This window comes from Salvelinus alpinus, chromosome 3 (genome assembly GCF_045679555.1).
Source record: "Salvelinus alpinus chromosome 3, SLU_Salpinus.1, whole genome shotgun sequence".
In the NCBI taxonomy this organism is placed as follows: Eukaryota; Metazoa; Chordata; class Actinopteri; order Salmoniformes; family Salmonidae; genus Salvelinus; species Salvelinus alpinus.
Window position 1 is genome coordinate 80,403,729 of NC_092088.1, and position 14,532 is coordinate 80,418,260.

Consider the following 14,532-nt stretch of genomic DNA (forward strand, 5'->3'; position numbering starts at 1 on the left):
CAGAAGGCGAGTAGGAAAGCTGCCGTTACCGTCAATATTACTCGCCAACGTGCAATCATTGGACAATAAATTAGACGAGGTACGATCACGAATATCTTACCAACAGGACATCAAAATCTGTAATATCCTATGTTTCACGGAATCGTGGCTGAATGACGACATGGATATTCAGCTAGCGGGATATACGCTGCACCGGCAAGATTGAACAGCACACTCCGGTAAGACGAGGAGGAGTGGTCTGTGCATATTTGTAAACAACAGCTGGTGCACGAAATCTGAGGAAGTCTCTAGATTTTGCACGCCTGAAGTAGAATATATTGTGATAAATTGCAGGATACACTACCTGCCAACAGAGTTTTCAGCTATACATTTGTGGCTGTTTATTTACCACCACAGACAGATGCTGGCACTAAGACCGCACTCAGTCAGCTGTACAAGAAAATAAGCAAACAGGAAACCACTCACCCAGAGGCGGCTCTCCTAGTGGCCGGAGACTTTAACGCAGGGAAACTTAAACCAGTTCTACCAAATTTCTATCAACAGGTTAAATGTGCAACCAGAGGGGAAAAAATTCTAGATCATCTGTACTCCATACATAGAGACGCGTACAAAGCTCTCCCTCGCCCTCCATTTGGTAAATCCAACCACAGCTTTATCCTCCTGATTCCTGCTTACAAGCAAAAATGAAAGCAGGAAGCACCAGTGACTCGGTCTATAAAAAAGTGGTCAGATGAAGCAGATGCTAAACTACAGGACTGTTTTGCTATCACAGACAGGAACATGTTCCGGGATTCTTCCGATGGCATTGAGGAGTACACCACATCAGTCACTGGCTTCATCAATAAGTGCATCGAGGACATCGTCCCCACAGTGACTGTACGTACATACCCCAACCAGAAGCCATGGATTACAGGCAACATTCGCACTGAGCTAAAGGGTAGAGCTGCCGCTTTCAAGGTGCGAGACTCTAACTTGGAAGCTAACAAGAAATCCTGCTATGCCCTGCGACGAACCATCAAACAGGCAAAGCTTCAATACAGGGCTAAGATTGAATCATACTACACCGGCTCCGACGCTCGTCTTATGTGCCAGGGCTTGCAAACCATTACAGACTACAAAGGGAAGCACAGCCGCGAGATGCCCAGTGACACGAGCCTACCAGACAAGCTAAATCCATTCTATGCTCGCTTTGAGGCAAGCAATACTGAGGCATGCATGAGATCATCAGCTGTTCCGGACGACTGTGTGATCACGCTCTCCGTAGCCGACGTGTGTAAGACCTTTAAACAGGTCAACATAAACAAGGCTGCGGGGCCAGACAAGTTACCAGGATGTGTGCTCCGGGCATGTGCTAACCAACTGGCAGGTGTCTTCACTGACATTTTCAACATGTCCCTGATTGAGTCTGTAATACCAACATGTTTCAAGCAGACCACCATAGTCCCTGTGCACAAGAACACAAAGGCAACCTTCCTAAATGACTACAGACCCGTAGCACTCACGTCCACATCCATGAAGTGCTTTGAAAGGTTGGTAATGGCTCACATCAACACCACTATCCCAGAAACCCTAGACCCACTCCAATTTGCATACCGCCCAAACAGATCCACAGATGATGCAATCTCTATTGCACTCCACACTGTCCTTTCCCATCGGGACAAAAGGAACACTTATGTGAGAATGCTATTCATTGACTACAGCTTAGCATTCAACACCATAGTACCCTCAAAGCTCATCACTAAGCTAAGGATCCTGGGACTAAACACCTCCCTCTGCAACTGGATCCTGGACTTCCTGACGGGGACCCCCAGGTGGTGAGGGTAGGTAGCAACACATCTACCACGGTGATCCTCAACACTGGAGCCACCCAGGGGTGCGTGCTCAGTCCCATCCTGTACTCCCTGTTCACCCACGACTGCATGGCCAGGCACAACTCCAACACCATCATTAAGTTTGCAGACGACACAACAGTGGTAGGCCTGATCACCGACAACGACGAGACAGCCTATAGGGGGAGGTCAGAGACCTGGCCGGGTGGTGCCAGAATAACAACCTATCCCTCAACGTAACCTAGACTAAGGAGATGATTGTGGACTACAGGAAAAGGAGGACCGAGCACGCCCCCCCATTCTCATCGACGGGGCTGCAGTGGAGCAGGTTGAGAGCTTCAAGTTCCATGATGTCCACATCACCAACAAACTAGAATGGTCCAAACACACCAAGACAGTTGTGATGAGGGCACGACAAAGCCTATTCCCCCTCAGAAAAGATTTGACATGGGTCCTGAGATCCTCAAAAGGTTCTACAGCTGCAACATCGAGAGCATCCTGACTGGTTGCATCACTGCCTGGTACGACAGTTGCATCACTGCCTGGTACAGCATCACTGCCTGGTATGGCATCACTGCCTGGTACGGCCTTGTGCTCGGCCTCTGACCACAAGGCACTACAGAGGGTAGTGCGTACGGCCCAGTACATCACTGGGGCTAAGCTGCCTGCCATCCAGGACCTCTAGGCGGTCACAGAGGAAGGCCCTAAAAATTGTCAAAGACCCCAGCCACCCCAGTCATAGATTGTTCTCTCTACTATTGCATGGCAAGCTGTACCGGAGTGCCCAACTCTAGGACAAAAAGGCTTCTCAACAGTTTTTACCCCCAAGCCATAAGACTCCTGAACAGGTAATCAAATGGCTACCCGGACTATCTGCATTGTGTGGCCCCCCCAAACCCATCTTTTACACTGCTGCTACTCTCTGTTTATCATACATGCATAGTCACTTTAACTATACATTCATGTACACACAACCTCAATTGGCCCGACCAACCAGTGCTCCTGCACATTGGCTAACCTGCATTGTGTCCCGCCACCCGCCACCCACCACCCGCAAACCCCTCTTTTACGCTACTGCTACTCTGTGTTCATCATATACGCATAGTCACTTTAACCATATCTACATGTACATACTACCTCAATCAGCCTGACTAACCGGTGTCTGTAAGTAGACTCGCTACTTTTATAGCCTCGCTACTGTATATAGCCTCACTACTGTTTTTCACTGTCTTTTTACTGTTGTTTTTATTTCTTTACTTACCTATTGTTCAGCTAATAGCTTTTCTGCACTATTTGGTAGAGCCTGTAAGTAAGCATTTCACTGTAAGGTCTACACCTGTTGTATTCGGCGCACGTGACAAATAAACTTTGAATTGATTTGGTTTGAAACAGGCTACCTGAGGGCAATATCAAAATATATGGTCTATCGATTCTGTATCCTCACAACAAAATCTGCAGGGCTTTGATGATTTTATGCCCCAAATATTCAACATTTTGTTGGTGGCAAGAATTCTATATAATAATTTATCTGAAAAGCACGAAGTCTTGAATCTTGCATTGTTTTATTAACTCTATCAACTCATACTGCCTGTACCATGGAATCGGTACATCAAAAATCTCTTCCCAACTATTTTGCAATCTGTATGGCACAGTTGTCAACATCCTGGTCCTCAAATGAAACTGGTATTCTTTCCTGTTTATGCTATTTTTATTCCTCTGACAGTTTTGATCCTTTATATGGGGTAATGCTGTAATCAATTGGTTTTACTCTTGGATTGATGTCACGATCGTCTTGCTGAGAGAAAGTGGACCAAGGCGCAGCGTGTGCAAAATACATTCTCTTTTATTGTAGAGAAAGGGAAAAAAACACGCAACAAACACTATAACAAACTGAAACAAAACAACAAACGAATCGTGAAGCTAATAACGTAAGTGCACACACAGGCTACAAACGTACAACATAGACAATTACCCACATTAACCTAGTGCCTATGGCTGCCTTAAATATGGCTCCCAATCAGAGACAATTAATGACATCTGTCTCTGATTGAGAACCATTCAGGCAACCATAGACACAGCTAGACACCTATATTAAACACAAACCCATCTACTCTATTTAACCCCCTAAACCATACAACCACCCTAGACACTACAAAAACACATACATTCCCCATGTCACACCCTGACCTAACTAAAATAATAAAGAAAACAAAGAATACTAAGGCCAGGGTGTGACAATTGAGCAGACCTTCCCATACAATTCTGATAACTCCATGAAGGACATAACTCTACCATTACAATTTACAATATAATTTAAGAACAAAATACCCTTTTCAAACATCTTTCCCATAAATACAGGTATTTTATCAACCAGCACATTTGAATTCAGCCATAATATTTGTTGTAATATGTTTTCAGGGGGATGAAATTTAAATTGTAGCCAGCTCTGCAATGCTTGTTTAAAAAGAGAGATACTTTGAAAAAAGTCTAATTTTCAATTAATTGAAAATGAGACATGGCAATTTGCACAAAGGCAAAAAGGCAATTTTAAACAATGGATGAGCTTTTCTTAGTAATCTACTTGAGATCCACTTAGGGTTCAAGTAAAACTTTTGAATAAGTGAAGCTTTTAGAGAGAGGTTTAGTGCTTTTATATTTAATAGTCTCAACCCACCCAATTCATATTCATTAAATAGATAGGCTCGTTTTATTTTGTCTGGTTTATATTTTTTGCTCATATGATTTGAAAAACGAATCATCAGGAGTAGGCAGCGCCATAAGTAAGTGAGTAAACTGAGATATGACTAAGGAATTAATCAGGGCAATTTTTCCATAAATCGACAGGTATTTACCTCTCCATGGTTGCAGGATCTTGTCTATTTTTTACCAGTTTTCTATTGAAATTCCTTGTGGAGAATTATTTATATATTTTGTGATATGAATACCAAATATGTCTACTTCACCATCAGCCCATTTTATAGGTAACCTGCAGGGTAATGTAAAAGTTGTATTTTTTAAAGATCCAATACGTAATATTGAACACTTATCATAATTAGGTTTTAGTCCAGAGAGTGCAGAAAAGTTATCTAGATCTTCAATGAGACATTGCAGGGATCTAGCTTGCGGACTTAATATAAAACTTGAGTCATCAGCATCCATGGACACCTTTGTTTTTAAGCCTTGGATTTCTAACCCTCTAATGTTGCTATTGGATCTGATTTGAATAGCTAGCATTTCGATGGCCATAATGAATAGATACGGGGACAGCAGACACCCTTGTTTAACTCCTCTTGACAATTCTAAACTCTCTGAGAAGTAGTCATTATTTACTATTTTACACCCTGGGGTTGCTATACATTATTTTTTACCCATTTTAAAAGAGAATCATCGACATTGAAAAGATCCAGGCATTTATTAATCAAATTCAGTCTTACTTTATCAAATGCCTTTTCAAAATGCGCTATAAATACCAGGCCTGGCTTCTTAGATGTTTTATGATGTTCTATTATTTCTAGTAGTTGTCGTATATTATCTCCAATGTATCGTCCATGTAAAAAACCTGTCTGATCAGGATGAACAATACCTGGTAAAACCCTTTTAATTCTGAGTGCTATGCATTTCGCTAGTATATTTGCATCACAACATTGACGTGTAAGGGGCCTCCAGTTTTTTAGATAGACTGGATCTTTATATTTGTCATCTGGGTCTTGTTTTAATAATAGAGAAATCAGACCTTCCTGCTGAGTACCTGACAGACTACCATTTCTATAGGAGTAGTTAAAACAATCTAACAATGGAGCTTTTAGTATATCAAAAAAGGCTTGATATACCTCTACCGGTATGCCATCAAGCTCTGGGGTTTTTCCAGACTGAAAGGATTTAATAACCTCAAAAAGTTATTCCTCTGAAATTTGGCCTTCACACTGATCTTTCTGTACATTTGTTCATTTTAAATTGTTTATATTATTTGGAAAGGATTCCTTACCGTAATCTTCCTTCAGTGGTAGAGGATGAGACGGAAAAGAGAACATCTGCCTAAAATATTTAGCTTCCTCTTTTAAAATATCATTCGGAGAATTATAGATGACTCCGTCTTCAGAGTTTCTGCAAATTATTTTTGTTAGCGTTCCTGTATTGGAGATTCAGGAAGTATTTTGTGCATTTTTCTCCATATTCCATCCAGTTTGCTTTATTTTTGTAATAGATTACATTAGATGGTTCTTGAATAAGTTCCTCGAGTTCTTTTTTGTTTCTCCTCTAACTTATTTTGTATCTCTGTAGTATCGTTTTTATTGCTATCTACCCTTACTATTAGTTAATGTATTTCCCTTGTTAGTCTTGTCTCTTTAGCAAGAAACTGCTTTTTTATTATTGATGAATATTGAATTGAATGACCTCTGAAGGTACATTTAAAGGTATCCCAAACAATAGGGGGTTTGCTGAACCTATATTATACTGGAAAAATTCAGTTATAAATGATTTTGTCTTAGTTAAAAATAAGTTGTCCTCCAGTAAACTTTGATTAAATTACCAATATCCCCGTCCACGTGGAAATTCTATAAGAGTTATGTGAAGGCCAATTAGATGATGATCCGATTGCATTCTGTCTCCTATAAAATGTTGTTTTTACATTTGATGCAAGAGTGAAAGAGACAAGAAAGTAGTCAAGACGACTAGCTTGCTTAAGTCTCCTCCATGTATATCTCACTAGGTCAGGGATTTTTAGTCTCCAATATCCATTATTTCTAATGTGTCCATAATATTTGTGATTTCCTTAAGGGCACGGTGATGATAGTTTGTAGAGATTACCTTTACGATCCATTGAGGTACTTAACACTGTGTTATAGTGTCCTGCCATAATGATTTGATAATTCGTTGCCTGTAAGTTCAATAAATTGGTTTAAATATTTTCTAAGAAGTATGGATCATCCTGATTTTGACCATATAGATTAATAAGCCAAGAGAGTGAGAGAAGAGAGCGGGATTAGGTGTGTGTGTATATAAATCCGTGTGTAAGTGGGCATGTAATTGAGTACTTGTGTGTTCATATCCACTTCATTGTGTTCAGATATTTTTACAGTTCCCATACTTTCTTTTTTTTGTAATGTAAAGTCCAGGTAGAATCTAGTACAGCCATGGTGTTATGGAGCTGTCTCGGAATAGCTATCCATCTATAAAGAATTTGTCACAATGAGAAAGGCACTCTTACCCTTCTCCCTCTGTTGCAGCTGTACCGGAAACAGTCTCTTTATCTCCCTTGGAATATGGTCATGGAGACCAAATTTGGTCCCTTTTAGCTCCCTTCCCCTGCTTTTGATCAGCTCCTTTTGTTGGTAGTGTTCAAATTTTGCGATGATCGGTCGGGGAGCCTTGGTCTTGTCGCTCCGAGCTCCAAGTCTGTGTACTTGGTGGAAAGCCACCTTGTTTACAGTCTCTTTTGGAAGTTTCAAGGCAGATTACATGAATTCTCTGATCGCGCCCTCTGGATTATTGGATGCATCCTCAGGAATCCCAGAAAATAAATATATTTTCATGCATGCTACGACTTTGTATGTTTAGTAGCGACTCCTTCATTACCTTGTTTTCCCTGAGTAGACAACCCATGTTGGAATTGTGGATTTTAACCTTGGCTGTGAGTGCCTTGTTCTCTCCTTGAAGCGTGAGAATTTCACTCTGGCTAAACTCTAAACTCCCCCTCAGCTAGGGTTAGGGTTAGCCCTGCTACCTCCTCACACAACTTTTCCAGTGTTGCATGGATTCTAGCCAGAGCACTAGCCTCTACTTCAACAGTAAGTAAATCGTCCATGTCTGTAGATGAATCTGTTTTTCTTTATTTTGTTGGGTTAAAGTTATTTTGTGAGGATGTCGGATCTTTCTGTGATGGAGTATGTTGTTCCTCCAAAGCGTAAAGCTGTTGGTACTCATCGAATTCCCTCAGGATCTCCTTAGTATCCAGGTTTGCTCTTTACTGTAACCAGTTGTTTTATGAAAAGATAACAATGAGTCTTTCCCAGGACGACGACAGGTGTCTGTAGTACAGCCAGCTAGCACTCGCGGAATCCACACAAAAACACGTTTGGTATTCATATTTCATTATTAACGGTTTCGTTTTAATCAAAACTAACAAACCAAGTGTTTTTCCAGCATACAGTGTTCAGCTGCGCACTCTGATGACAAGCTTGACAGGCAAACACAAAGCAGTGATAGGCCCTTAAGGTATATACAGTGGGGAGAACAAGTATTTGATACACTGCCGATTTTGCAGGTTTTCCTACTTACAAAGCATGTAGAGGTCTGTCATTTTTATCATAGGTACACTTCAACTGTGAGAGACGGAATCTAAAACAAAAATCCAGAAAATCACATTGTATGATTTTTAAGTAATTAATTTGCATTTTATTGCATGACATAAGTATTTGATCACCTACCAACCAGTAAGAATTCCGGCTCTCACAGACCTGTTAGTTTTTCTTTAAGAAGCCCTCCTGTTCTCCACTCATTACCTGTATTAACTGCACCTGTTTGAACTCGTTACCTGTATAAAAGACACCTGTCCACACACTCAATCAAACAGACTCCAACCTCTCCACAATGGCCAAGACCAGAGAGCTGTGTAAGGACATCAGGGATAAATTGTAGACCTGTACAAGGCTGGGATGGGCTACAGGACAATAGGCAAGCAGCTTGGTGAGAAGGCAACAACTGTTGGCACAATTATTAGAAAATGGAAGAAGTTCAAGATGACGGTCAATCACCCTCGGTCTGGGGCTCCATGCAAGATCTCACCTCGTGGGGCATCAATGATCATGAGGAATGTGAGGGATCAGCCCAGAACTACACGGCAGGACCTGGTCAATGACCTGAAGAGAGCTGGGACCACAGTCTCAAAGAAAACCATTAGTAACACACTACGCCGTCATGGATTAAAATCCTGCAGCGCACGCAAGGTCCCCCTGCTCAAGCCAGCGCATGTCCAGGCCCATCTGAAGTTTGCCAATGACCATCTGGATGATCCAGAGGAGGAATGGGAGAAGGTCATGTGGTCTGATGAGACAAAAATAGAGCTTTTTGGTCTAAACTCCACTCGCCGTGTTTGGAGGAAGAAGAAGGATGAGTACAACCCCAAGAACACCATCCCAACCGTGAAGCATGGAGGTGGAAACATCATTCTTTGGGGATGCTTTTCTGCAAAGGGGACAGGACGACTGCACCGTATTGAGGAGAGGATGGATGGGGCCATGTATCGCGAGATCTTGACCAACAACCTCCTTCCCTCAGTAAGAGCATTGAAGATGGGTCGTGTCTGGGTCTTCCAGCATGACAACGACCCGAAACACACAGCCAGGGCAACTAAGGAGTGGCTCCGTAAGAAGCATCTCAAGGTCCTGGAGTGGCCTAGCCAGTCTCCAGACCTGAACCCAATAGAAAATGTTTGGAGGGAGCCGAAAGTCCGTATTGCCCAGCGACAGCCCCGAAACCTGAAGGATCTGGAGAAGGTCTGTATGGAGGAGTGGGCCAAAATCCCTGCTGCAGTGTGTGCAAACCTGGTCAAGAACTACAGGAAACGTATGATCTCTGTAATTGCAAACTAAGGTTTCTGGACCGAATATTAAGTTCTGCTTTTCTGATGTATCAAATACTTATGTCATGCAATAAAATGCCAATTAATTACTTAAAAATCATACAATGTGATTTTCTGGATTTTTGTTTTAGATTCCTTCTCTCACAGTTGAAGTGTACCTATGATAAAAATTACAGACCTCTACATGCTTTGTAAGTAGGAAAAACTGCAAAATCGTCAGTGTATCAAATACTTGTTCTCCCCACTGTATCACTTAATAAGGCTGATGGAACAGATCAGAATGTTTAACAATTATTTCTTTACAATGTTAACCGCAACAATATGCACACGGCCGTAGGCCTACACACAAATGTTCTAAATTCAATTTGCGGAAAAATGTGCACCACACATGCAAGTGGTGACAGGGATGGAAATATCTGTTATAAAATTAGAAAGAGCGGAGATCTAAAGATGCAACAACTATCATGGGTTGCTAACATGAGTAGGGTAATTCCTTTGGCTGATAGACAATCAAAGAAAATGTATTTGAAAACCAATAGAACAGGAGAGCAAATATGAGGAAGTTTTTATAAAATAATGACCTCCACATTTCTATGGTGGGATTTTGACTATAGGTTACTTTGAAGCAAAGTAATACATGCCTCATAATATGAAGTAAAACGTCCAGGTTGAAAACAATTGAGGAACAGCAAAAATATAGCGATGCTAATGATAGGCCTTACCATCTTCTGGTAGATAGAAAGGCTTTCCCTATAACCTTCTCAATTAAATGTTAACTAGCTACCAAGTAGCTTATGCCTACCTGGCAGAATTATATGATTATTTGCGTTAATCCAGGAGCCATTTGTTTTGCAAACTCCATCTCATGTTTGCTACAGAAACACAGCTAATCAAACAACAGTGCTGCCAGTTGAATTAAAAGGTAACTACACTCAAAAATGTATATTTCTTATATTTTTCCCAGACCTCAAAAGTGGTCTCCTGATGTGCTTTAAGTAATGTTGTGGACTTAGAACATCATTTTTTTGGTTATTTTTCTTTAAAAAAAGTGTTACTTTGAGAGTGAAAATCTGAAGAAAATGTTTTTTCTGACTCAGTTGACAGCCTATTTCAACAGTAGGTCTACTATCAGCCTACTTGCACAGTACAGCAACAGTGTGTGAAAACCTTGTGAAGACTTACAGAAAACGTTTGACCTCTGTCATTGCCAACAAAGGGTATATAACAAAGTATTGAAATAAACTTTTGTTATTGACCAAATACTTATTTTCCACCATAATTTGCAAATAAATTCATTAAAAATCCTATAATGTGATTTTCTGGATTTTCTTCCCTCATTTTGTCTGTCATAGTTGAAGTGTACCTATGATGAAAATTACAGGCCTCTCTCATCTTTTTAAGTGGGAGAACTTGCACAATTGGTGGCTGACTAAATACTTTTTTGCCCCACTGTATTTGTATTGTATATACAGGGCACATTTGTAAAATAGACCTAGGTCTATTGTTATTTCCCCCTTATAAAATAAAGGTTAAATAAAAAAATAATCCATAAATGACTCAAACAACGACATTTTGTTAGATATGTTTCCCTTTTTGTTACACCATTGACTGCATGCAGAATATCATCCCTGCACATACTACATGTATAGTAAAAGTTTAGATTTTGACCTGTTGAGCGAGTATGGATGCACTGATCCAGGGACATCTATTCTTACCCTAATCCTCACCATAACCATGAATTACCAAATGATGGGGATGACCCTGTATAAGGGATCAGGGCACCACTCATGGTCATGGAATCCCTAGTTAGCCTAATCATCCTCAGTCTAATCTCAGTATTAGGCTAACCAAGGAAGCTTCTCACTCCCCAAATTCCTTTAACAGATGGCCTGACGTACGTCTCCCTGGACAGGGCACCCCTCTGTGTGGACCATACTGGGTTGCCAGAGGAAGGAGGGGGTAGTGGTTGAGCAGAGGCATATGGCCACAGCCCTGTCCCCTACTGACTGCTTGTCTCTGGGTAAGCCTCCGCTGTGCCTTAGCCTGTCCCTCTCCCAGACATACTCACTACCGCACCGCGACAATGCCTCTCCCACTCCTTCTCCCTCTCCTTCTCCCACTCCCTCTCCCTCTCCTTCTCCTTCTCCTTCTCCCTCTCCTCTCCCTCTCCCTCTCCCTCTCCTTCTCCCACTCCTTCTCCCTCTCCTTCTCCCACTCCTTCTCCCACTCCTTCTCCCTCTCCTTCTCCCTCTCCTTCTCCCACTCCTTCTCCCACTCCTTCTCCCTTCCCTTCTCCCTCTTCTCCCTCTCCTCCCATTCCCTCTCCTCCTTCTCCACCTTCTCCCTACCTCACTCTTCCCCTTCTCCCCCCTATCCTTCTCTTTTTCCCTTTCCTTCTCCCTTTCTCCCCTCTCTCTCTCTCTCTCTCTCTCTCTCTCTCTCTCTCTCTCTCTCTCTCTCTCTCTCTCTCTCTCTCTCTCTCTCTCTCTCTCTCTTCTCCCTCTTCATCCCTCTCTCTCCTTCTCCCTCCCTCCCTCCCCCTCTCCTCCCTCTTTCTCCCTGTTCTTTTTTGTTTGTTTGACTGTTTTGTCATGGTTATTGTGCCAATCGTTACTGTCCCCTTAAAAACTACAAACAGCTTAATTGCTGGGTTGTAAAAAATGTGCATGTTTGTGACAGCCAAGAGTTTGGGATTAGTGTTCAAATAATGTGGCATCAAGCACAGTTACACTATTTCCCCCTGAATATATTCCCAACTGAATAACAAGAACCTGGACCTGTTTCAGGTTAACGATCTGTTAAGGTGGAACATGGCTTTGTCACCTTGTGATACGTGCCTGGACTACTGAACAGTCTCATTTTCAGACCAGTCTTCATAACAGAAAACAGAAAACAACAAACACTAATCATGAATACTCTCATTATCATGAAATCCCTAGCTGAAAAAAGCTGAATTTCTGTGTTAAGGACTGACCAAATAAATAGCTGAGGATAATTTGTTTATAACAGTAAGTATATTGACAAAGGAAACCCCTATTGGTTCAAAATGTAATTCAAGGAAATTCTCTGTTCAGATAGCATTTTGAGAATGTTGAATTGGAGCATAATCTACAGAATCCACAGAAGAAAGACTGAAATTGAAGTTAAAGTTGTTCATTTGAGTAAATCAATTAACTGAATTAAAGAATTCTGATCTCATTAGCAATAACTAACAAAGCTGAAAAAGCCACATTTATTAAAAAAATTATATGCATAAAAATTATGTAATCATTTTTTTATGTAGCTAATTTGGCACTTTATAGAGGTACTGTTGATATTTTTAAGCAACATATCAAACACAAATGTTTTGAAAACATTAGAAGCATTTATCAACACCTGAAATAAAAATGTGTCTTTTATTCTTATAGGGGCAAATTAAGAAAAGAAAGAGCACAGAATCTATTATCAGTGAACATTTGTTTGTATTTATAATTTTCTATAAATTCCACTTTTAAAGAGAACAAAAAATGTGATCATTTTTTATGACAAAGTGGGGGTAAACGAAAGATGGTTTGCAACATTTCCAGTCTTGATGCACTTTATGCACTTGATTCCAGTCTTGATGCACTTTATGCACTTGATTCCAGTCTTGATGCACTTTATGCACTTGATTCCAGTCTTGATGCATTTTAAAATATGAAAATGTTGGTTTTTCCTATAGGTTGCAGCAAATGGAGAACATTGTGAGAGGCAAACTACACTACAGTCACACACTACAGTGTACAGCCCCTGCCTCACCTCTACAGCACGTCTCTGCTAATGCTCCCAGTCAGCGATACTAATCCTGGTAATCACTGCAAATGAGAGGAATAGAAGGGATGGTGAAGGAGCGCTGCTGCCGTGTGTGATGGGAGGGCAGGGAGGGAGAGGAAGATCAACGGTGTCCTAAACCTATCAAAGTGCCAGTTTGTTTCATTGTTGGCACATCAACCGTGCAGACGAGAGCATCCACCTTCCTCCCTAACTCACTCATTACCATCACCCCAACTCTGTCCATAATACATCAGACTCCTCAACACCCTGACAATGGGACAGCAAACTGCCCTGAAAAAGGGGATTATAATTGTAATCATATACGTGGGTTTGTTAGCATGCACACCATACTGTACCATTAGTTTCACAAATAAGTAATAATTTGCTAATGACAACATTATGTTGAGTCAGTTTAGGGGCAATTAAAGTGAGTGATATTTACATATGCCTAATGAATCACAGTGTGTGGCAGCTTGAGGAAGTCTAATGAATATTCATCCAGGCATTCTCAACCGCCGCCGCAGTTTATAAACTGATTTATGGTTGATTTGCCCTTTTAAAAAATGAAAATGGGCGCATCTCCCACAAGGAGGGAATGAACAATAAAGGCTGATTATAAAAATGTTTTAGTGGTAAACTGCCGATGAGGAGAGCAGAGGCTTATTTTTATAGACTTCCCCTACTTACATAAAGAGCACGCCTTTGCGTTTTTGTGAAAAGTAAGGGACCAATCTGCCCACCTCCTTTCGGACTCAAGATGGCAATGGTGCCAATGGTATGGCAATGATTTGCCCTGTAATTTCCATGCTTGGCAGTTAGGTTCTAACCCCTCAGGTGCAGATTCAACAGTCAATCAGTACATCACACAACCTCCATGGTTTATCATACTAATACAACTGTCAGTTTAGCAGGTGCTACGCCACATGATAAAGAGCCAGGCAAGAAAATACAAAAGGCTGTAGGATGTCCATAAATATAATTTTATGGTTATGTTATTTGTGTGTGCAAAATGCATTTACTGCACTTTAAAACTCAAAATGTAAAACGATGTGATCATAAGAGCACACCCAGCCATTCGGTTTATGTTTATGATACAACACTTTTTTCTTCCCTTTGCACACAGTAGACAAAAGGCACTTTCAATTTGTTCCATGAAGTTCAGAAATACTGGGACTGCTATTTAGCATGATAGAGAGCTGAGTGTTACTTTGGTCCTGTTTACTGTAGCAGGTGATCCAATAAAGTCAAACATTTGCTGTGTATGACTGTGGTTACATTTCTCATTGGTAAAGTCCATTGACCATTAGCAGCATCCCTTGAGAAAGGCAG